Source organism: Puntigrus tetrazona, chromosome 5 (assembly GCF_018831695.1).
Source record: "Puntigrus tetrazona isolate hp1 chromosome 5, ASM1883169v1, whole genome shotgun sequence".
NCBI classification, from domain to species: domain Eukaryota; kingdom Metazoa; phylum Chordata; class Actinopteri; order Cypriniformes; family Cyprinidae; genus Puntigrus; species Puntigrus tetrazona.
Window position 1 is genome coordinate 2,463,453 of NC_056703.1, and position 25,675 is coordinate 2,489,127.

A 25,675-nucleotide genomic window follows, 5' to 3' on the forward strand; every position below is an offset into this window, starting at 1 on the left:
GCTCTATCGCAGTCATATAGATATAAACGCGGTGACACGCGTTAAAGTTGTAAAAGGAAAAAGATTTACTCAATTGAGCTAAAAACAAGCACAGCTGCAACTTTTGCACATTCATTCATTTAATCGACATATCATGCCATCAAAAGAAATGCATACTGCATGAATGGCTGTTTTTTGTATTTCTTCGGTAAAATATACGTCATTATGTATAAAACTTACCAGCAGACGCGGACCGCACACTTCTCACTCCGGTGCCCCGGAGACGCGCCGCGATTCAATGTCCTTGCGCTACTTTCACCCGCAGCTTTTCAAAAATGAAAAATGTGTTGAATATGCAGGCAGTGCACAATAGAATCGCTCGTGGTGAGTCTGAGAGAGCTGGAGGACTGCTGCTGATCGCGGCGCGCGCTTGGCATCTCCTCTGCTGCGCTCGCGCTCGCGCTCCGGTGACGCTCTGAGTCAACAAGTAGCGCTCAGGAGAAGCCTTTCCATTACATTCACAGCTGAACCCAGCCCTCTCTCTCCCCCTGCGTGTGTGTGTGTGTGTGTGTGTGTGTGTGTGTCATCCTCTGCAAACACCAGCGGCAGGTCTATCGGCGTGTCGTTAGGAACGCACCGCTATATTTGTAGCAATAGCAGAAATATGTTTTATGTTTTACATTTTTATTTTATGCTAAAAATCGTTAGGATATAAGATCAAGTTAAAATGAAAACATTTTGTACATTTCCTACTGCATTATATATATATATATATATATATATATATATATATATATATATGTGTGTGTGTGTGTGTGTGTGTGTGTGTGTGTGTGTGTGTGTGTGTGTGTGTGTGCTTGTGTATGTGTGTGTGTGTGTGTGTGTGTGTGTGTGTGTGAGGTGTAAACCTTTCTGATTCATTACGTGCATTGCTAAGAACTTAATTTGGGCAAATTTTAAGGTGATTTCTCATAATTCTTTTTTTTTCTGCACCCTAAGATTCCTCATATTGCTGTTAAGCTGTTTTAGCTCATGCCTTTAATGCTCTCTTGTTGATTTTAATATCTCTGTTGACCTCATTTGTAAGTCGCTTGTATAAAAGTGTCTACTAAACGATTCAGCGTAGTGCAATGTAAATGTATTTATGATATAACAGTGTTATAGTGAAACTATTTCTGCCAGAAGTGCAAAATCAACAGGGCATATTATAAATAACAATACAAAAAAACCCAATAAGATTAAATTTACTCAATTTTTTTTTTTTTTGATAGTTTTTAATCATACATTTTAAGTAAAATGTATGTATGTAATTAAGTAAAATCCATTTAACTAACTAAAATTAGAAGACTAATTTACTTTACTTTTAACCATTTAAAATTAGAATTTGGTGATTTCTAGAAAACTGAGATGCTTCATCACAATGAAAATAAGTAAAAAAAAAAAGACTCATGCAGTCATTCTCTAAAGCTTATTCTGTATTCTGACTTGATTTAACCACGACTTGAAATTCAGTATTTAGGTAACATACCTGCACTGATCTTGTTGAGGTAACTCAAATACACTAGTTGTTAACACAACGTCACATTTCAAGCTCACTGAACTATTTTGTCTTTTAGTGGAGTGTGAGCGCTGAACTGAAAAGTACTGCTCTGTTTTGAAAATGTCCTCCAGGTAGAGCTCCAAAAACATTTAGAGATGGAATCGTTTAAATCATCACACGCCGTGATTTCATTTCCCAGCCAGGGCCATGCAAGGCGCCACGACTCGGAGCATACTCCAGGAACAGTCGAATGTCATTTATAAGAGTTTATATCGCTATAATTACAAGTATAATATGAAAAGACGTTACAAATGCAATGCCTTGGCAGTAAATGGTAGCATATGCATTTTTCTCCTTTGGCACGAGGAGAACATTTCGTGCAAATAAAGATCTGCGTGATGTACTACTTCTATAATAGTGATAAGATGGCATGCATGTAAACCACACCACCGTATCCTTTTTTGCTTTAAAAGAAAATCACAGTTTTGTGTTTGCTTTTCTAATAAAGGTTAAGTAGTTTGATGTTTTGTGACATCTGGGGGTTCAGTACGAGTCAACACCATCCACTGATTGGGACTCGAGAGGTCTCCGTGTTCATGTGGGCTCTTATCTCAAAAAAAGAAACACAACAGTCTGTCTGTGCTGGCAGGTTTATAAAAGAAGCACACGTGCATTAAGTAAGGCTTAACAGAAAACCTATAACTCACAAAGAGCTAAACCATTTGCATCGGCAACTAATGGATTAAGTAAGGAATAAATTGTTATTAGTTAAACGCGTCATAATGTATTCATTTCCTAAAAGCGTATTATATTAGCTAAATTCGTATTTTAATTAGCTTTTTGTGCTTTTGTGATTATGGATTTAATATTAATAAGTAAACAAGTAAAGTCATAACGTAATGATACCTTTGCAAATAATGAGCAAATGATTCATTAAAGCAGGCGCTGGATGTTAAAATGCGAGCTTTGGCCATTTAAAATAATATCTTATTAGGAAATTAATAGTTTATTGCACATTTAACTAGCAATCTGTTGATTACTTATTCTATGAATCATATAGAAGTCGTTGCTCATGCAGTAACGTTAGTTATACATTAACTCGTGGTTATCTTTGGGTTAGTTAAGCATGAATTAATGCATATTAGTGCCAACGAGAGTGAAGTTACCAACCGTGACAGACAGCAACATGCCGTTATCGAGGAAGCTTGTGTTTTAATGCATGTGTGCCTGTTTGTTAAAACGTTACGATGCAAAATGACTCAGCAATAACTTTTATAACAATAACCATCCTTTTCTGCTCTTTAATTAGCGGTTTAGAAACCTCTTTTCCGATCACCTTCCATGTGCCTCTAAAATGTCCTCTTTGTCATCCATCCTTTTAAAAACAGCATTTTATTAGACCTGACTTAAAAGCCTGTTTGTCAGGATTCTCTTTAAAGGATCCGAAGCGCCACAAAAATCATTTCAGCAGATGCCCTACAGCCAGCAGCGTGACCTTGCTTCTCGTTTCTGATAGACACTCAGGATGAATCCCTCCGACTAATTCGACCGGTCTTCCATCAGAGACGACACAAGGAACGCTTTCTAATATATGCAATTGCGCTACAGCTGCGGGTGAGCGCTTTTAAGCCTGTCTCCAGCGGGGTCGCAGGTTTGATCGCGCCCTCTTTCAGCTCGCCCGCGTCCGGGTAAAGTGACAAAGTGACAAACCGGTCCGCGTCTTTCACCTCTCGCTGTTCAAGACAAAGACGCCACACTCGGCAATCAAAAAGGTTCTCGTTTCTGCTTTTCGAAAGGTGAGTCAAAGGAGCACTTATTAGAGCTTTTCTCCAGCGCTCTGTTATACAACAGAGATAAACACAGCTATGAGGCAAACTCGCTCGATTCATCAAACTTGACACGAGCAGGTTTTGGTCTGAATCGGCTTTGATTACACAATTACTGCGTGCAATTAAAATTGGAGGTGATTATGACAGCTGACTGTGAATTTAGGGAAGTTGCTTTAAAGAGAATTTAATTTAATTTAATTGAACGCAAAACGATCTGGACCGAAGAACCAGATCCAGAGCTGTTAAAAAAAAAGAGCAAGAGAGAACGAATTATATTTAATGCACGCTTGGAGCGACGTGAGGGAAGATAAATAATGACAAAAATGAACTATTCGCGCCACATCCTTTTAACATTTACAATACGGAGCTCTTTTGCGATGGAAATCTTTCCTCAAAAGCCAAACAAAGCTTAGTGAACGCTTAGCAGAAGCTTACAGCTTTCCTCTGTGGCAGATTGTACACGGAACGCCTGGCAGCGCATCTACAAACATTTGCTCTGTATTTTACGTCTTTGGAGATTTTCAGATGCATTTGGACATTTGGTGCTTGAGCTCGTTGTACATGGTTCATTTTTCCGGTCACCACGAAAACCAGTTGGCGGATGACGGCGCTAATCGTAGAAGTAAAACTGACTCTAATCATTGAGCATAATGAGAGAGCTGCTTGTTTTCTTGACCTTACTCCAGCTATATCTGTCAGGACTGGGACTAGAACCCGGGTCTCTGGCAGGAGAGTCTTATGTTCTACCTCTGAGCCACAGAAGACAGTTGAACCCAATAGTGAGACGCGCTTCTTGGATTAACTCAGCCAAGTTTAATGAGAAAAAAAGGCAATGGGAACAAAAATCCCTTTCTTAGAGAAGGTCAAAAATAATAATCATCAGTCCAAAAAGGCAAAAAACATCTCCAACATTCAGGAGAATAAACAAGCTTAATTTAACATAGAAACAAAAGATTTGTCAAGAAACGTTCTAGAGCAGACTTACAACAGGACTGGCTAAGGAACATCAATATCCAAGCAAAGAACCCAAAGAAAGTCCTCTGTTTAAATACATAGGCTAAAACAAGGCACATGTGAAAGCAGTTGCACTGATTAGAAACAAAATGCAGACATGAGGCTCTATAGGACATCTAGTGGCCAAAATAAAGCATCTCAAGCAAAAGCTCTGACAGGACCCCTCCTCTAGGAACGCACTCCTGGCGTTCCATCCAGGATGACTGGGCTTGCGAGAGCATGAAATTCTCGAATTAGATTTGGGTCCAAGATGTCTTTGGCAGGAACCCAGGAGCGCTCCTCAGACCATAGCCTTCCCAGTCCACAAGATACTGCCGGACCCACGTGACTCGACGGACGCCCAGTATTCTGTGGACTGTGTAAGCTGGCTGACCACCAATGATACGAGGAGAGGGAGGTTTACCTGTGGCAAGAAAAGGAGATGACAAAACAGGCTTTAAACAGAGAGACATGAAAGGTCGGATTAATCTTTAAAGATTTAAGCAAGTATAAACGATAAGTCACTGGATTAACTTTCCTGGCAATCTTGAAGGGGCCAATGAACCTCTGGGAAAGTTTACGGACTCTAGCCGTAAGGGAATGTTCTTTGTGGAGAGCCAAACTCTTTGACCCGGCGCAGATTGGGGCAGGTCTGCGTCTGCGATTAGCCTGGTGCTGGTACTGTTGACAAACCTTAAGGAGCTTAGCTCGGCCTTTTCCATGTCTGGCGGCAGCGTTTAGCAAATTGTTGGGCAGAAGGAACTGCAACCTCCACCTCCTGCTCAGGGAATAGTGAAGGGGTGTACCCAAACTGGCACTCAAAAGGGGACATGCCTGTAGCAGAGAGAGCGGAGGGTATTGTGTGCATATTCAGCCCACATAATGAAGGAAGACCAGGAGGATGGGTTGTTAGCTGCCATACACCTCAGTGTAGTCTCAAGATCTTGGTTAATTCTCTCAGTTTGCCCATTGACTCTGGATGAAACCCAGAGGAAAGACTCACTGTAGCCCCCAGAGACTGACAAAATGCCCGCCAGAATCTGGAAGAAAATTGGGGTCCCGGTCAGAGACAATGTCTTGTGGAATGCCAAAGACCGAAAAGACATGGTTTATAATTAGTTCGGCAGTCTCTTTTGCAGTAGGTAGTTTAGGCAGAGGGACAAATCGGGCACTTCAGCTTGGAGAACCTATCAACTATGACCATAATAGTGGTGTTGCCTTTTGATAGAGGAAGTCCGGTGATGAAGTCTATGGAAAGATGAGACCAAGGTCTATGAGGTATGGTGAGGGGTGCATAGCCCCTGAGGAGACTGGTGAGACACCTTACTTTGGTTGCATGTGGGACAGGCATTTACAAATGCAGTCACATCCTCCTTGATAGTTGGCCACCAAAACCGCTCTCAGGAGAAATTGAGAGTGCGGAAGTGCCAGGATGGCACGTGAGACGGGAGGAGTGTCCCCACTGGAGGACCTGGGAGCGGGCAGCTTTGGGGACAAACATACAGCGAGTTGGCCCACCACCTGGGTCAGGTTCTGGGCTTGGGCTTGTTTTACTGCTTTTTCCAAATCCCACCTGATAGGAGCAATTATCCTGGAACTGGGGATTATTGACGCAATAGAATCCTCCTGAGGATTTTACATATACTCTGGGACAGCGCATCAGGTTTAAGGTTCTTAGAACCTGGACGGTAGGATAAGATGAATTGGAATCTGTTGAAAAATAAGGACCAGCGTGCCTGGCGGGGATTGAGTCGTTTTTGCCTGCTGAATATACTCCAGATTTTTGTGGTCGGTGAGTACTTGGAATGGGTGTTTAGCCCCTCAAGCCAATGCCTCCACTCTTCCAGCGCTAGCTTAACAGCCAGTAACTCCCGATCCCCTACATGATAGTTCCTCTCAGTCGACGTAAGGCGGTGGGAAAGGAATGCACAAGGATGCAGCTTGTTGTCCTCTCCCCTTTGGGACAACACTGCTCCAACTCCTACATCTGAAGCATCGACTTCCACAATAAAGGGTTTATCTGGGTTAGGGAGAATGAGAATAGGTGCAGAGGTAAAATGGCTCTTTAATTTCCCAAACGCCTTAACTCGGCTTCAGATCCCCAGCTAAAACCCGGTTGTGTTCCCCCTTGGTTAGGGCAGACAAAGGAGCCGCCACAGTACTGAAGTTCTGAATGAACTATGATAAAATTGGCAAAGCCAAGGAAACGCTGTACCTCTTTTTACTGATGAGGGGAGGGCCAGTCCACGACAGCTTGAACCTTTTGAGGATCCATTTGTACCTCTCCAGGCTTGATGATGAACCCCAGGAAGTGCGCTTCGGTCACGTGGAATGCGCACTTCTCCGGTTTAACATAAAGATTGTTATCAAGAAGCCGCCTGAGGACCTTACTCACATGTCTTACATGCTCTTGGGGGGAACTCGAGAAGATGAGGATATCATCTAAATAAACAAACACAAACTGGTTGGAGCATGTCGCGGAGAACATCATTGATAAGAGCTTGAAACACTGCAGGGGCATTAGTGAGACCAAAGGGCATAACTAAATACTCATAGTGCCCCGTGGGCGTGTTGAATGCGGTCTTCCATTCATCTCCTTGTCTGATGCGCACAAGATGATAGGCATTGCGCAAGTCAAGCTTTAGTGAAGATGGAAGCTTCTTGCAGTATTTCGAAGGCAGTAACCATTAGTGGCAAGGTAGCGGTTTCAATAGTTATCTTGTTAAGACCCCTGTAATCAATACATGGTCAAGTCCACCATCCTTCTTCCCAACGAAGAAAACCCAGCCCGGCAGGGAAGTGGATGGTCGGATGATACCAGCTGCAAGGGCTTCGTTAATATATTGATCCATAGCAGTTCGTTCGGGGGAGAGATAAAGAGAATATGCGACCTCTGGGAGGACAGGTTCCTGGAGTAGCTCAATGGCGCAGTCATAGGGGCGATGAGGTGGTAAGGAGGTGGCCTTCTCTTGCTGAATACTGCTTTGAGGTGATGGTACTGGGCAGGTACTTGAGACAGATCTAGGGGCTCTTGAGACTCGAGAATAGGGTCAAGGGAGTTCTGGGCTAAGCAGGTAGTCTGACAGGTGGGACCCCAACTGAGGACTGCGCCAGTGGACCAGTCAAAGTGTGGATTGTGCTGAGGAGCCAGGGGTGACCGAGGATAACAGGAAACTCTGGAGACTGTATGAGGTGAAAGCACACTCTCTGGTGCTGGTAAACGATAAGACCAAGCAGTGAGGTGAGGTGAGTTACTTTCCTGAGCTAACGGTCTTCCATCCAGGGCTGTGACGGTTAGAGGGGCAGGAAGGGAATAATTAGGATCTGGAGACTCTTGGCAAGGGAAATATCTATGAAATTCCCAGCAGCTCCTGAATCAATCAAAGCTTGGAGTTGGTGTTTTTGGTCTCCAAATGTGAGAGTGATGGGAAGGAGCAATCCAGAGTTGGAAGGTGAAGTCGTGTGGGTAACTCCCGTTACAGTCCTTCCTTGCCTGTACGGGACGGGAGTTTCCGAAAGCTCAGGGCAGGTGGAGCGAAAATGACCTTGTAAACCACAATAGAGGCAACAGCGATCTCTCTCATACGACGATCTCGTTCTGTTGGGGAAAGCCTAGTCCTACCCAATTGCATGGGTTCCGAGGAATCTTGGGGTAACATTTGAGGCAAAGATGGACTAGCAGAGAATGTGTAACCAGGTGGGCGGTTCAGGCTCCTTTCCCTCAGACGATTATCCAACCTAACTGCTTGATCCATAAGAGTCTCAAGATCGTGAGCAGGTTCTCTGGTAGCCAGATCATCCTTGATTGCCTCTGACAAACCATTCAGGAAACACACCATTAGGGCCTCATCATTCCAGCCGCTCCCTGCAGCAACTGTCCGAAACTGAATGGCATAATCAGCTGCACTGCCATTACCTTGTCGAAGAGTGAGAAGTTTCTTAGAGGCTTGCCGCCACTGAGGGGGTGGTCAAAGACCCGCTTGAACTCCTTTTCAAATGCCGAATAACTAGAACAGAAAGGTGTCTGGGCCTTCCAGACTGCTGTTGCCCACGAAAGAGCCTTGCCCGAAAGGAGGGTGATAACATATGCGATCTTGGCCCGATCTGAGGGGAAGGAAGATGGTTGCAATTCAAATGAGAGAGAGCACTGAGTCAGGAAACCATCACATGCACTGGGATCACCTGAGAAACGTTGTGGTGGAGGTAGGCGAGGTTCAGTAAGGGGAGTGGGCACTCGAGAATCCAGAGGGGTACAGGGCAGCTGAAGTAGACGCCGCCGCTGAGGTAGAAGGCAAGCGGTCAAAGATCTGGCGAACAGAGGTCATGAGATCAGATAGCACTTGTGAGTGTTTAACCATCAAGGTCTCCTGCTGCAGCAACACTGATTCATGCCGTTGGACTGAGGCCTCATGCTGAGCCACTGTGGCAAGGAGTTCTTCAGGTTTAGGCGTCTCTGGGTTCATAGTGGCTTGGATATTCTGTCAGGACTGGGACTAGAACCCGGGTCTCTGGCAGGAGAGTCTTATGTTCTACCTCTGAGCCACAGAAGACAGTTGAACCCAATAGTGAGACGCGCTCTTGGATTAACTCAGCCAAGTTTAATGAGAAAAAAAGGCAATGGGAAAAAAAAATCCCTTTTCTTAGAGAAGGTCAAAAATAATAATCATCAGTCCAAAAAGGCAAAAACATCTCCAACATTCAGGAGAATAAACAAGCTTAATTTAACATAGAAACAAAAGATTTGTCAAGAAACGTTCTAGAGCAGACTTACAACAGGACTGGCTAAGGAACATCAATATCCAAGCAAAGAACCCAAAGAAAGTCCTCTGTTTAAATACATAGGCTAAAACAAGGCACATGTGAAAGCAGTTGCACTGATTAGAAACAAAATGCAGACATGAGGCTCTATAGGGACATCTAGTGGCCAAAATAAAGCATCTCAAGCAAAAAGCTCTGACAATATCTGGATTTGACCTGACGGGTGATGTTCCGTTCTGTTGAAGTTTTGCCGCTTTATTAAAGCGCTCACATAAGACACACACGGATATTGTTTAAAGAAATAGTTAACACACACACTAAAAACATTCAGTGATCTTCATGTCATCTTGTCTTTGTGCGCTAAACGCTCAGAGAAATAAAGAAATGCTGCAAAAGCTGCTTATTTTGACTTAAAATAGAATCTGTGTCAAAAGTGTTTTTTGTGCTTGACAGCAGAGAACAGGTGCAGACAAAGTTTTATTCAATGTTTCATTTTTAGGTGAACTATTGACATGTTCCTGCAGGAAAGCTTGTATTTAAGAGTTAATGTTGATGTTGAAATTTGGAGAAATCTGGTGTGTTTGTGTCACAGTCGGAGCACGATGCATTTATAATAAAAATAATAATAATAATAATAAATTGTCTTTTTAATTAAAATCTTTAATTCCAGATTTTCAAACAGCTGTGTCTCCAAATATTGTCCAGACATCATTATTTATTCAGCTTTCAGTTTTCAAAAGCTTCCACAAACTGACCCTTATGACGCAAATGTGTTTTTTCTTTTTATAATTCAAATTATTCACATTTTTATCAATTGAAGCTTTATATATTCTAATGCGACAGTGCAATGCATGCATCGTAGTTTTATCATAAAAATTAATTGGTTACATTTTATCGTCAGTATAGACAATCTTTAAGAAGAAACTCTGGTGAGATGTTCTGAGTTTCCAATCTGTAATTATATGCTCTTTCCTTCATGACTTGAATGCACCACAACCCTGAAGAAAGAGGCCTGAAGTTACCTCGGTGCACTTTTAGTGCAACACCGTTTTGACGTGCCTTACTGCATGTTTCACCTCAGTTTCAAAGAGAAATGTCCCCTGAGTGTCTCTAAAACACAGGTTCAATATGTGAACCCTGGCACATTTTCATCACATTGATATAGTTACGCACGCGCGCGTTCAGAATTGAAATATCCGGTGACAGTTGCTAAAAATTAATGCTCTATCTTGTTTTAAATACGCCTTACACCAAATTCAACCCTAATTCTACCCTAAAGCAAAATTGATATAAAACACATTTGTTGATGCGACCGTGATACGTTTGGTCGAACCGTAGTTACACAGTAAATTTGACATAGAAGGTGTTTTACTGCGTCTAGTATTCATTGCTTCTGGAAATGTGTACTTGTTTTTTGTGTCTTGGTACAAAGTGCAGGCAGGTACTTTCATGCCGTGAGACCAGGTAGCATGAATTTGGCTGAAGTTAGGTTCGCAGTGATTTAATCTCCGACTGTGAAAAGTACCTTTGGTTTTCGGACGTGGCTGAGAAAAGGAGGCAGATTTAGCAGCTCTCCTGAATCCTAATCATTTGTTTTCAGATCCAGGAGCGGCCGATTATTGCGCTTTCCGCTGATTTGTTTAGACGTTTGTTTGTCGTTGGTTGAACTAACCGCACGCGAACCCTTCCTAATTATAAGTAATTTGCGCCTGGACTCAGCTGAGGACACTTGTTATTGTTTCTAGTACTTGGAGCACTTTGGTTTTTCTATTGTACGATGGATTGTAAAATCACCATGACAATAACGAATTGATTACTTATGAGACAGTGATCGAAATAACATGGACAGTTGAGCGCTGGTCGAGAGATACGGATCGCTGTAAGATCTATAAGTTATAACTGACGAGATAGGCTTGGATGGAGTTTGCACGCATGATTTAGCACCACTGACATGTGAATCCTGGTCAGAAGAAGACGCTAGGTGTCAAAATCAGCCTTTTTGTTTGTTTATATACTGCTCTGCAATGAAGCATCAAAGAAACATCAGTTCAGTTCTCTATATGACAGCCTGCAAACATGTGAAGTGAGTTTTTAACCAGTTTACATGAAGAATCTTCACTCTACTTTCTGTAGTCCCACAATAGCATGCTTTCTCTTAACATAAAGTCATCTAGGTTGCTTCAAGGTTTTTTGATATTACACTTGTGTATACTTGAGAAGTATTTAAGTATACTTTATGTAACACACAAATATCAGCGCGTGAATAGTATACTACTGTAAGTGTATTATTTCACGACTCCTTGGCCCACAAAATGTGAAACAGTAGTAAACTATGAGTATACAACTACATTAAAGTAATTAGTTTGTACTGAAAGTATATTAAAAGTAAAAATATAGGTATACTGATTACTTATAGATAATTTTAGCACTTTAGTGTACTTTGAAGTCTTAGTTATATTAGTTTTATACTGCAAGCATACTTTTTTACATCATATTTTAAGTATACTACTACATGCATCAAAAGAAAGAACGTAGTTGTAAACAAAAAAATATTTTAGTTTTCATGCATTCTTTTTTAAACACCACAAAAGCTGGGAAAAAAAAGATATGAATTGGTTTCAGAATGAAAATCGAAATGTAGATGAAGTCGATCAACTCCCCAAAGCTTCACAGTCGTTATTATCGTTATTATTATTATTTTATTCCATAATGCACACAGTTCTGATGCTCATTTATGTCTGATGATGATGTTTTTTAGATTTCTTTTTCACAACGTATACGTTAATCACAGATTAAAAAAAAAGAAGTACACTTTCATAATGTACATAAAGTGCTCTATTTTCACACACTAACCTTGTACTTATACTAAAAACGATTTTTTGAGATTATTTTGAGACGCTACGGATATGAACTAAAATGCACTTTTAACATATTACCTTTTAGCGACCACTTATATTGCACTTGAGTGTACTATTGCATGAAATATGTTTTCAAGTGTGCTACAAGTGGTCACTAAATACATTTTAAAAACAAAAGTGCATTTTAGCTCATATACATCAAAAGAGCACACTTGGCTGAACTTAAGTCTATCTTAAGAAGTACTAAAGAATCATTTTTAGTATATTAAGTACAAAATTAGCGCGTGAGAAAAGAGCACTTTAAGTTCATCACGGAAATGTAGTAGCTTTTTGGGCGTTTCTGAGCAGCATGTAAAAAGTAAACACATGTCGTACAAAAGAACAGCTGGAAATGGATCTTAAGTGGATTAAGAAAGAAGACGAGTGAACTGGAGTCTGATTACAGCGCCGGGGTTTGTTAAGAGCGCTCTAACACATTGTCAATCAGCGTGTTTGAGACGTCTGAGCCGTTAAACCGGATCCAGAGAGCTGGTGATAATGTAATCACGAGCATTACACGCTGAGCTCTTCATTCTCCAAAGATCTTTCCTTTATTTTTCTTGCAGGAAAATAACTGCGACTATGAAAATTTCTTTCACATATGTGCCGCTGTTAATCATTTAAGAGTGCAATTATAAATTGTCGATTTTTCCATCCAGTAAAAAAAAAATTAATAATAAATTCGGTTAATTAGTTTGCATAAGAGCGCAGTCTTTGATAATACGCTGTTTGTCTGCTTGATTCTCACGCTTTAGTTCAAAGATGTTCTGGGATGTTCGTTCTGTATGAAGGCGAGCGATAATTAAATTTTTAATCAGTCTTCAGTGTTTAAGAGGACTAAATGACTTTCTGTAGCTTCGGTCTTGCGGTGTTAATCAAACTCCGGTTGACTTTTCCGACAGGGGCTATACTGGAAGTGGAAAGGCTGACGTTTAATTCAAGTTGTTCTCTGATTGCTAATTCTCTTTTGTTAATTCTTCAAATTCTCAAGTTTTAAACAATGCTGGAAAAACAGATAGCGGAGGTAACGGAGGTAAGAGATTCATTTTTCATTTTAGGTGCAGCCTTTAACACCGCATTGAACCCTTAACGAAGAAAAGTCTAGTTCCCAGCATGCATTGCACCATGACTATATTGCAATACATAGTTATTGTTACAGGCTTGTTATTTTGCTTTTTGAATTTCCATGCACACTGATGCTAAAACATACAATTTAGACATATTTCAGCATTTAAAGCATGCAAATCGATACATATTTTTAGCTCCAAATTTTAGTGGCATTATAGTTTATTTAAGTGATCTTTTAAGTGAAACGTCTATAGAACGCTTCTCAAAAGGATGCATGTTTGTTCATTTGCAGGGAATCCATGTATACCTTGAATGCAAATGAATATCTGGTCAAAGGTTTGGAATAATTAAGACTTTTTTAATTGCTCACCAGTTTGTTTAATGGCTCTTTTTCATTAAAATGAATGCATTCATCACTAAACAGGTGGAGTAGAGTTGGATGTAGAGTCAGCGATAGCAGATCATAAATGGCACAAATTACGTCAAATAATAATCACCAGCTGCTTTTAACCCAAATGTTTTCATTATATCAGTCCTTGCCCTGAATTCATTATTTTTTATATGTTTGCTTATTTATAGGATTCATTTTTTTATTATTCATTTATATTATGGGATGCATTTGTACAGAAACAGCAATTTCGCCTAATTATCAACAATTTGTTGTGGCGCTGCATATTTTTAAATAGATGTTTTTGTTAATGAGCAGTGCGCACTAATAAAAAGGCAGTAAAATTCTCTTCTCTGCATGCTTGCTGACGGCTCTCTTCTAGGAGTGATTAACAGAGGCTAATTGGCGATGCCTGAATACTGACCACTGCCCCTTCAGGCTCATTCCTGCTGAACAAAAACAGCATTAATATCAGATTCTCCCCGCTCCACAGACCCTGACTCCATCGGAGCTCTGAGCAAACAGTGACGCAGGGTTTTCTGCTGCTGCATGCCCCAAAGATGCTTGTATTTGTAATGAAAAAACAAATGAACAAAAGCATTAAAGGGTTCACAGGAAAGTCTGGGATAGAAAGAGTTTTATAATATATATAAATATATATAAATAAAACCCAGACTTGGAAAGTCTGTCTTTATCATTATTATTATTATTATTATTATTATTATTATTAAAAATAAATATATATATATATATATATATATATATATATATATATATATATATATATATATATATATATATATATATATATATATATATATATATATATAATGGAGAGATACTGTTTTAGAGGACGTCTCCTGTTCTTAATATGAAAAGATCTTTGGCTGATTGTGTAGTTTATTGTCATGTGGGCTTTATGAAATGGAGTGAGATGTCAGGATCAGGCTGGTTCACACGGTCCAGTTCGCCTCTGCTGGTGGATCACGTAACTACAGTCTCTGCATGACAAGAGCATCTTTCTCTGTAAAAGAACAAGCTGTACTTGAAGACAAAGCTCAGCACTGAGGAAACAGGACTGTGTTCTTCATGAAAATAAGGCAAAAGGAAAAAGACTGAAAATCTCATATTTCTGGATCCTGTACCAGACCAGAAATGACCAACAGTTTGCTTTTTCAAAGTCTTTCTTGCTTTTTAAGCAGAATTCAGCTCCATTAGAATGACCATCTGCCTAACTATAACCAAACCATAACCTCTAACCTAACTAACCCTAACCATAACCCCCTAACCCTAACCTAACCCAAACCCTAACCTTAACCTTAACCTTAACCCCAATCAGAATCAGAATCGAACCCCTAACCCCTAACCTAACCTCACCTCACCTCACCTAACCTAACCTAACCTAACCTAACCTAACCTAACCTAACCTAACCCTAAACCTAACCTAACCTAACCTAACCTAGCCTAGCCTAGCCTAACCTAACCCTAAACCTAACCTAACCTAACTCTAACTCTAACCTAACCCAACCTAACCCAACCTAACCTAACCTAACCTGACCTGACCTGACCTGACCTGACCAATCTAACCTAACCTAGCCCTAACCTAACCTAAACCTAACCTAACCTAACCTAACCTAACCTAACTCTAACTCTAACTCTAACCTTACCTAACCTAACCTAACCTAACCTAACCCTGACCTGACCTGACCTGACCTGACCTGACCTGACCTGATTTAACATGACCTAATCTAATCTAACCTAATCTAATCTAATCTAATCTAACCTAACCTAATCCTAACCTTAACCTAACCTAACCTAATCTAACCCTAACCTGACCTGACCTGACCTGACCTGACATGACCTAACTTAACTTAACCTAACCTAATCTAACCTAATCTAATCTAATCTAATCTAACCTAACCTAACCTAATCCTAACCTAACCTAATCCTAACCTTAACCTAACCTAACTAACCTAACCTAATCCTAACCTAACCCTAACCTACTTGAGTCTAGCCACTTCATCTCTTTGTGAAGAACACAAAAATCATCTCAAGTTAGTTGATATGATGTGCTATTATTAATGTTTCATGAGAAAAAAGTAAAAACTACTTAGAAATTGATGTCATGTTTAATTCAGTGCTTTGCTTTGTAATATTATTTTATTATTATTATTAAAAACAAACTTTTTTTTACAGTAACTTTTCTTCCTGAAAAGTATATTCATATACAAAAAACGTAAAAACTACTTCAAATGTCACGTTGCTTTGTAGTTTCTTTATTTGAAGAATTTGTTATAGTTTTGATACATAAAAATTCTAAGTACATCTTATACCAATTTTTACAGCATAGTAATGTTTCTGAGAAGTATGTGCATATAGATACAGTGGCTTCTTATGGCGGTATGTTGTTAGTTTGTTTTTCTTCTCGTTTGCTCAGCTTCATATAGAGTATAGAGAGATAAGTCAATTTATTAGCTTTCCTTCCTTCAGGCTGGAAATATTCATTTGATGAGAGCAGGTCATATATGTTAAGTTAATCAATGTTGAACATAAACAGCAGGTACGTTCTTTATCCATGCAACAGATGCACAGGAGTGTTGATGAACTGACCGAGCCATGAATTATGTATCAAGTTTCACTCTTAGGACCCGGCTAACAAAATAATGGTGTGATGTTATAGCTCTCTGCTGCAGAGACGGTCTTCAGGGAAATTTATTCTCTCTGACTGAGAAGAACAGCAGTCAAACATTTACATACTGGGCTGAAAGAAAGAGGAAAACACCAATTGATGAAAATGAAGAAGATCACAGATGCAAATTGCTTTTAAAATATTGTAAACTACTTTTAGTCAACTTATAATAACGTCATGGCATCCCGGTTTCAAAAGACAAGCCTAAAGACCTGAAAGGAAGTCAAGAAAAAGGTATAGATTGCAGTCTAGAATCTGAATGTGACTGAAAATATTAAACTGAAAGAAGTTGAAAACATTTATCAAATGAATAAAAAACAATCAGCTTTGACAAAAGTCCAAAGAGTATGATATAAATGTAAAATAATCTATCTATCTATCTATCTATCTATCTATCTATCTATCTATCTATCTATCTATCTATCTATCTATCTATCTATCTATCTATCCCTCTGTCTATCTATCTATCTATCTATCTATCTATCTATCTATCTATCTATCCATCCATCCATCCATCCATCCATCCATCCATCCTCCATCTATCTATCTATCTATCTATCTATATCTATCTATCTATCTATCCTCCATCTATCTATCTATCTATAGATATCTATAAAGTGATTTAAATCTAGAAAATGAAATACTAATTATGCGAAACTGAACCATTTGTCTCCTTCTGTGTGCGAAAATAAGACATAGTCTCTTTTTCCTGCTGTGAGATTTCTGTGCTTACAACCTTTTTGATTGACAGCCATTTTTCAATTACATTAAAGACTAACTCTGGCTCGGTCAGCGCGCTGAAAGGAAAAATCAAGGACATTGATGCTTTTGTTCTTCAAACACGGCCCACTCGTTAAAACAGTGCACTCGAGGTCTTTATGAATGAATGAGCTGAATTTCAGTAAGCTTCACGTTCTCCAGAAACTTGCTGCATCTCTTCTCTGTATTAGAGAGCGTTTAGCACAGATGTAGGCGGAGACGGTGTCTTTCAACTTTAAATATGCACGGCTTTTTACTGTCTTAGCGCAAAAAAACGAACAAAAAAAACATGCAGCGGTTGCTTTCAAGAAACTTGTTTTAGTTTTGATTGGTTGAAGAAGTTTGGATGGTCAGCCTGACTGAAGACGCAGGAGCGACAGCTTACTTTAAAAAAATAATTATAATAACAAACCGTTTTCTGTATCTTAAGAACTTTACTGTATATGTGTCGTTACTCGCCCAAAACATTTCATCCATGCCTCAAAACCTAGTTGTCGTGTCATTTGTCCAAGGCCGGCAAAATATAAAGTATTTTTTTCATCGTGTCAGCCACACTGGTCAATATGTTTAGTTGGAAACCATGGAGATGAACGTTTTATAAAATAGATATTTAGATAGACATAGATATTCGTGGAGAATAGTCAACAGAAAAAAAAATATGTGAACTATATTTACATGTGATTTATATTTATACTGTACATTTATTTTTGCATGAATGTATTACATGTAAAGTGAAATCTCGCTTGTTCAATTACGGCACATTTCATATTTTTTATCTTAACACAAATACACAAAAATAGGTCATTTGCCAATTTAGCAATGTCAGTGTGGGACAGTTATAGAATATGCATGCATGTATACCAGTTTTTCATCATTGAATGGATCTTTTAAAATGTCATGGCTAACATGATTGAGAGGTTGTGAAGAGTTTGACAGAATCGACTCTGCCGTATGCAGTTCGCTTTTTGCAGACAATCATACTTACTGTTTGCACACACGTGGCAAAGCATTTGCAATTTGCTCAAATCAATAATAAATTCCAGTCTGAACAAGAAGATAATTGTTCAGAGATCTGAGCTTGTTGTTCCGAAGAAATGAAGATCAATTCATTTGCTGAACTGAGCCAAATCGCCACCAAACTGAGCCATCGTTGGCATCAGAATGAAAAATCCCTGTTAAAAGCAAGATCTGTTTCAGAGAACTGCTGTATAACGGGTTGATCTGCATTCCATACGTTAGTGAAAGCCAAGATTCAATTCATCACATATTCACAAAAAAGAAATAGTTCATGACTAGATCAACCATGCACGGAAAGACTTACACAATGAACTAATGGCGAGATGTTTTGAAGGGTTAGACTATTGCACAAACAACTGTATGATACATTTTGAGCAATCGAGCACGATTTTAGCGACCGAAAATGTAGGAAACTGCAGGCAAATTTACATAATCAGTGGCATAAACGTACCAAAGCAATCGCAACGAAACTGCTTTTATGATGAGCACAAGATGATGTGGAGCTGCAACAAGTAGTTCAGTTCAACAAGGATTTCGTTTCGAAACGGAGAAATCCTGTAATAAGAAATTAAACAACAAAGAACACGGGGGTGTCTAGACGCATTTGAAGAGGCCACAAGTAGTAAAGAGAGACGTTTTCTGAATAAGGTATTGCATTTTTCGAGCGAATAAAGCATGAATACATCCATTCACAGAGCTCCACAATAGCAGAGATTCAAGCTGCAGCTATCATGCATTTAAAGCCCTGCTCTCTTTTATCACACAGACTCATTGAAAGCCAATAAAAAATATATATTTATTTCATTTTATTTATTTAAGGTGCATTTCTCCGCACTGAACAGTTCAATCTGTTGAAGAGCTCCAAATGTCAAGGAGTATCTGAAACCTGATTAAAACCACATTTACTGGTTCAGAGATACCTGACCTTATTCTTTCACCGGCTTATTTCCCCTGACCATTCATCCAACCTGCAATCAAAACACTGATTCCAGAGGGTGTTTTTCCAATCAGAGAGAAATTCTTTAAACTACATGTTCGATCTTTTGAGCATGTTGCGATTGCATGCATCTTATGTACATGTCTTATGCATCATTGGTTTGTATTGTCTGAAATGGATATACGGCACACATAAGAAGGGCAGCCTTCTGTATCTCAGTACAGTAGCTCTCCTTCAAGCTTGCAATGTTTACCAGTAATATTAATCAACAAGAAACAGCATCTTGTTTGTGAACAATAACACAAGGACTTTTCATTCTGATGTGTTCACTGACTTAAACAATCGCTTCTGAGAGATGAAGATATGTAGGTTACTGTAATATTGTGCGTGCTGCTGCTTGAGGAATCATTCTGAATAATGCATATACTTGTTTGTAAATGTTACGGATGAATCGAAATGCATCAAAGAGAATGAGAAAAACTGTACCGTTGCTAAGAAATATGAAGAGCGTGCGTGCTGTTGAAAACAGAAATCCTTGAAATCATTCTGGTCTTAGTTTCGAATTCAATCCTGTAAATGACTCATCCTGTCTTTATTGCAAAAAGCTGACAAAAAAGTAGTTGGCATCAGGTCTCATATTAAATGCGTGGTTACTTGCTGTACATCTTATCTCCCGAACTCTTTAAAGATTGAAGTGTAGCGCTGGAATTCATGACTGGTTTAAATATACAGCAAGTGATTTTCTCTTTCTTTCCTCCAACGGTTGAAATGAGATGAAACGGAGAGCACCTGCAGTTTATCTCTAGTTTAGGACAGTACCTTTTTCTTTTATGTAAGTGTTACACAGAATAAGGAACAGACCGGTCTTACTCAAGTACTTGAGTCAAGTTCAACAAGTTCAACAGTCTCCCGAAACACTGGTAATCACTAAAACCATTATACCTTGCTCCGTTTTTGTTGTAAAGAGCATAAAGTGTTTAAAGGGCAAAAAAACAAACATTTCTTCAATGCCAAGATGATTCTCCAGCAAAGAGATGCTTGAAGTTCAGCGTGGCTTTTAAGCAGTAGATGCAAGTCATTCTCTCAGTTCCAGACTTTCAACAAAAACCCTCCGTAAACAAACCGTGTGCTACCGAGGCAAAATAACATGAACATATACTTACAGATGAGCTTAAAGGGATAGTTCACCCAAAAGTAAAAGGACTCAAAAACTAGGAGCCAACTTAAAATGTTAAGGCAGCCATCTTTTCAGCAGACTTTTGAGTTTTCTCAACTTGTGTTTGAAGGAGTTTTTTGAGAAAACTCAAAAATCTGCTGACGCTGCGAAGTAAAGCTAAGTACGTCTTCAGTGGGTTGATGAATATTTTTAGTTTTAGAATATTTCAGTCTCAGTAGAAAGTAGAAAGATGTTTTGGGGGTGAGTTAAATATGCCGTAATTAAAATTTTAATGTAAACTATTCCTATTAATACTATAAAGTTCCCTAAAACAGGGTACAAATGTTCAAAGCCATTTGTTCTTCTTTATTACTTTAAACATGCATTAATTTAACAGAGCGCCCCCTAATTCCCAGGAGAATAATGACAACGCTGTACAGAAACTGTTAACATTTTACATAAACATATCTCTCAAAAAGCTAAGCTGCTGAAGCCTGCGATCGAATGCCAGAAAGTTCAGGATAAACTATGATCCACATTAAATTTAGATCTTACACTGTGTGTTTTAAGACAAATATCATTCACATGTTCTTCATGAAACATGATCTAAAGAACTACAAACAAGGCTTTTGAGCAACAGACGTTTCCTCTAGTATATTTTCTGCTTCAGAAACTGGACTTTCTCTCTCTCTCTCTCTCTGTCTTTCTTCACATTTTGTTCTATTGAGAGCAAACTGAAACTGTTTTTATGAAGTTCACTGAATACTGACAAGTCTAGACATCAAATGAGCCGAACTGTTTTTCGCCCGTGTATAAAGACTTCTACGCATTTGCTGAGAGCTCCACAGATTTCACCACAATTATCTCATGGGTTTTGACGGAATAATTAACGACAGAATTTCGAGTGAACTATCCCTATAATTACCAATCACAGTTCCCACAAATTAATATTTGTTTCAATTTAAAATAGCTTTTGACAAATAAACCGATGCCAAGCTAAAGTTCACCCAAAAATGATTTATTTGCTCTCATACCAGAAAAGGGGAAATTAAAAAATGGTGAAAAATGTGTGAAGGACTGCGTTTCACTGACGCTCAACAAGGAAAGAAGAATATTGCAAAGGTTTAAAGTTTTAATAAACACAAAACATGACTTTTAGAAAAAGTGTTACCTGTGTATTGTCTTTTATACGATGATGATTGTCAGAACAAAACAATGCAAAAACCTGATTTGAAGGCAGAAAACGACAGATATATTCACCTCAGAACATAAAGTATGGGCAAAATTTTCTAGGAGCCATCAGTCGCATGGGAATGAATACTAGCTTTTGTTTTTGTCAAATGTTGACGAACTGACCAAACAACAGCATGAGTAAAAACACCTTTATATTTTGATGAAATACAGTTATCGAACTCTATGTTTACCTCAACAAATATGATATTCCGATCAGACATATGCACACAAATGACGTGTTCACATCTTTAATGCAACCGGAATGGAAAAATAGCAAAAGGAAAAATATTAAATAGCCAAAAACGGCAATTTTCGGAATGACAGAATGTGTAATTATGCAAAAAAAAAAATGTTTATCCCTAGAAGTAAATAGAAAGACATCAAGAAAACGGTATTTCCTCTTTTAAACAATCTTGTTAAAAGAATTAGTTGCTAAATATACATGTAGTCGTGTACTCTAAACGATGTTTAATATACGTTTTTATGTATTCAGTCATTCATTTATTCACACATATAGGATTTAAGTTGGCACAACGCAACTTGTTTTTGTTCACCCAACAAGCGTCATGAAAAAAAGACATTTAAAACGTCTTTTGAAATGGATGAAAATCTTGATCCTTGCAGCTGTTTCTTGTCATACATATTTTTTTTACATTTGTATGTGAACCTTTAAGCACCTTTAACCTTAACCTTTAACCTTTAATTGTTCCTGGAAGAACTGTAGCTAGTAAAGTTCCTACAAGCTGTAAGACGTCCAAGTACTGTATCTGAAAAATTCATAGCAGATCGTTATATTTTCAATATCTTTTTTTCTGTGGGGCCTTAAAAGGTCTTAAGTTTAAGTGTACGAAATTTAAGGTCATGCAAATGTACAAATGTGTGTGTGTGTGTGTGTGTGTGTGTGTGTGTGTGTGTGTGTGTGTGTGTGTGTGTGTGTGTGTGTGTGTGTGTGTGTGCAAACCTGTATCTGAACTGTAAATCATGTTTTATTTGATTAATTCCCATAACTTGCTCTAATAGTGAATGAACATCGCAATGACTATTTGCAGGAATATTAAGAGGTGTGAAGTACTTTATTAAGCACGCATCTTTTTTTAAAGCGCACAGACGACTCAAGTACAAGATGCTTTTCCATTTAACTGATTCGCAAAGTATTTTCCCTGAAGGATAATGAGCTTATTTGCGCGCGCGCGTAATTATCATCGGTCAATATATGTTTCAGTGAATGAAGAAGCAGAGAGAGATGCTGAAGTGTGTCTTTCACCACCAAATGAAAGGAAAGAAAGGCAAAAACAAAACAAAACAATGCATTCATGAAGAAACAGAGTTTATGCAAATGCAATCTGCTGCATTCATGTTTCTATTTTGCAGCCAGCAAAAATATGATCTGACAGACATTAATGCTGCTTGTGTTCAGCAAAAATCTTTAGCTAAGGTTTCGTAAACGAAAAGCCAATGTTATTTTTTATGAATTATTGCTCATTATCTCACAACAACGCATGACTATGACTATTATTATGCATAATGCCATGCTGCTATGGTTTATGATGACGTTAGATGGATCAACATCACTGGCAGCAGCACAAGAGCTTCACATTAAATCTAAATCATCAGAGAGGTGACAGAAAGTACTAGACGCCGCCTAGCGGTGACGCGTGACGCTGCAGCCAATCAGCGCAGGTGCAGGGGGCGGGGTTTGCGCACAGGTGGCACGAGTTTGAACTAGATTTCAGCTTCTAGACCAATAGAGTTCACAGTATGATCAATTTAAACGCTTTATGTCTTCGCGCGGGCACCCTGAGTTATGCGGTGCGCTGAGCGTGTGTCGTGTCGTGTCGTCGTGTCGTGTCGGTCGCGTGTCGTGTCGTGTCGTGTCGTGTCGTGTCGTGTCGTAAACTGAGATGAGCAGCAGGAGGTTCAGGGCTGTGGTGGGGCTCATGAAGGTCCCGGAGCGAGCTGATGGGTGATGTTTTATTACGCGACAGCGCTGAGCCCTCGCTTCCGGTTCACGTCAATATCGGTAAATTCGTCCGCTTGGATGACGGCCGGTATATCGACACCGAGGACCGGGATAAAGCCGTGAGGAGGAGACAGCTCGCCAACGCCAAGGAGAGACTCCGGGTGAGTGTTCACTTCACCGCGACACTGCCCTCTTCTGGAGAATCTGCTCGTTTCTGTTTGAGGGACTCGCTGCAGCTCTTTCTGGAAGAGAGAAGATCTTCAGGCTTGGTGTTTCCTTCACTGTTGGGCTTTATTACTTTGTGTGTGGGGCGGCTATATATATATATATTTTTTTAAGTGCATATGGTTCAACTCTAAAACCAGCTTTATTCTATTTAATAATAATAATAAATAATAATAATTGTTGTTGTTAATAATATTTATTTTATTATTATTTCATTTTTCTAATTTGTGAAAGTGAAGGGGAAAAAAGTTGTCCACTCTTATTTGTAGGAAAAAGCCTTTTTATTTAATTTAATATTTTTGTTTGTTTTGTGGATTGAAGTGCATGTTCTCTGGAATCTGAATGTACCTAATCCAGAGACTTTCTCAGAGCTGATCTGATCTTAGGACTCAGTCGTCCAGAACCAGTCTTTGACGGTCAGTTTTGTAAAGAGATTAATAAAAGTCTGCTGGTCTCTGGACTACCTTGACCCACATGTGTAAAGAAAAGAGTAATTATCTCAGATTTTCAATCATTAAATTTCTGTACTGTGCCTTTTTTTTTTTTCTAAAATGTAATTTATTTTATTTTTTTATTATTACTTTAAAGTGTTGTGTAATATAATAATGTAACATGATCTTTCCCCAGAAGGAGCAGTGTGTTTCTCGGTCAAGTGTTCTCAGTAGTGTGCTCTGCTCAGGTCCGAGTCTGAACAGCATGTTCTCGTACCTGCACGGCGCATCGTTCAGTCATGCCTCGGGACCGAAAGCCCAGTAAAGTGGACATGCTGAAGGCCGCCACCGAGTACATCCGGCTCCTGTCGGCCGTCCTCCATCACTCCTCAGCCGCCGTGAGTCTCTCGCTGCCCGCAGTGCGCACTTCCCTCACTAGTGTGCTGAGAGGTTCTCCTGTAACGCGCTGGCTTTGCTCAATCCTCAGAGTAATGGAGATGCAAATGTTTTGCTGGAGACCGGGATCAACTGCTCCAGCTTGGAGACGGACTGCTCTGATCTCTGGAGCATGGAGGATGTGAGTCGTATAAGAATAACGCTATTGGTCAAATGTTTGGGGCTGGTTGGATGCTTTTGAAATGTTTAAAGTAAAATAGTGCAATTACAGTCATTTGTTTTATTATAATTCCATCTTTAAGGGCTCATTTTGAAAGCCTTTATTTTTTTGCAAAATTGATTCAAAGCTAAAAGTTGTGGCATGTAATACAAATGTTTTGAAACCTCTAGCACACGGCATGAGTTTAGTTTTTATACCAGTGTCATCTGAACTTGGTAAAAATAGTCTTCAGATATTTCCAAAAATATTAATGCACGTTTATATATAAAAATTGTACCTTTTTTAGAGGCCTTTCACTTTCTGAAGGAAGTTTGCTCCATTAATCTGACCGTAGAATAGTATTCGGTAGGCTTTATAAGATTCTTTTCTTTCAAAACCTAATCTTCCTGACCTCAAACTTTTAATTACACTGAGAAAATAAAAAGATTCTGAAAGAATCGATTCAAAAACCATCTTAACTTTTATCTGCATTTTGAAGAATCTTCGAAGCAGCTTTTCATGCGAGATTTCTTTCTTTGAGTTCCTTCAGTCTGTGGTGTTCAGTGGTGTTTGTCTCGGTCCGGTGCTCAGGTCCTGGAGTCTCCGTCCAGCCCCTTTCTGTCGGAGAGCGTGCCGAACGCAGCGGACGACGAGCTGGATCTCGGGAACGTGACGGTTCAGTGCGTGGTCCCCATGTACATCGTCCAGGTGGCGTCCGAGCAGACCGTGATCACCAGCACGCTCCCGTCTTAACTGGGGTTCAATGTTATATCACTGATTCATGCCTCTGATATTAGTAGAGTTACTAAAACATGTGAAGGAAGGACGATCGGTTTGATCCTGACGTGTCGTGGGAATTTATTTTGTATTTATTTTCAAGAGCCGACTCATTTACATATAAGAGAGAGAATGTATATGAATATGTGGAATTAACACATTTATGATTTTCAAATGTGAATAAATTGTAAATAGGTAGTGTTTGTGGGGTTTTTTCTTTTAATAGAACAAGTGTTTTCAACTTGCTCTTAAAAAAATAAAAATTATATTTTTAAATTAATATTAATTATATTAATATTTTTAAATATTATATAAAAATATTGTTAGAGCAAAGGAAAAAATCCCCTTTTTCTTTCGACATTAAATGCATCACCTTTTACTGCAGTGTCTGCCAGGATGGTCTTAATGTGAGCAATAAGGAGGTTTTTGGGATGAGAAAGCTAA

General features: G+C 39.1%; 1 pseudogene; it reads left to right on the top strand.

Moving 5' to 3' along the window:
* Positions 1-23,154: 23,154 nt before the first annotated feature.
* On the top strand, positions 23,155-25,429 carry LOC122346105 (annotated as a pseudogene).
* The last annotated feature ends 246 nt before the right edge of the window (positions 25,430-25,675 follow it).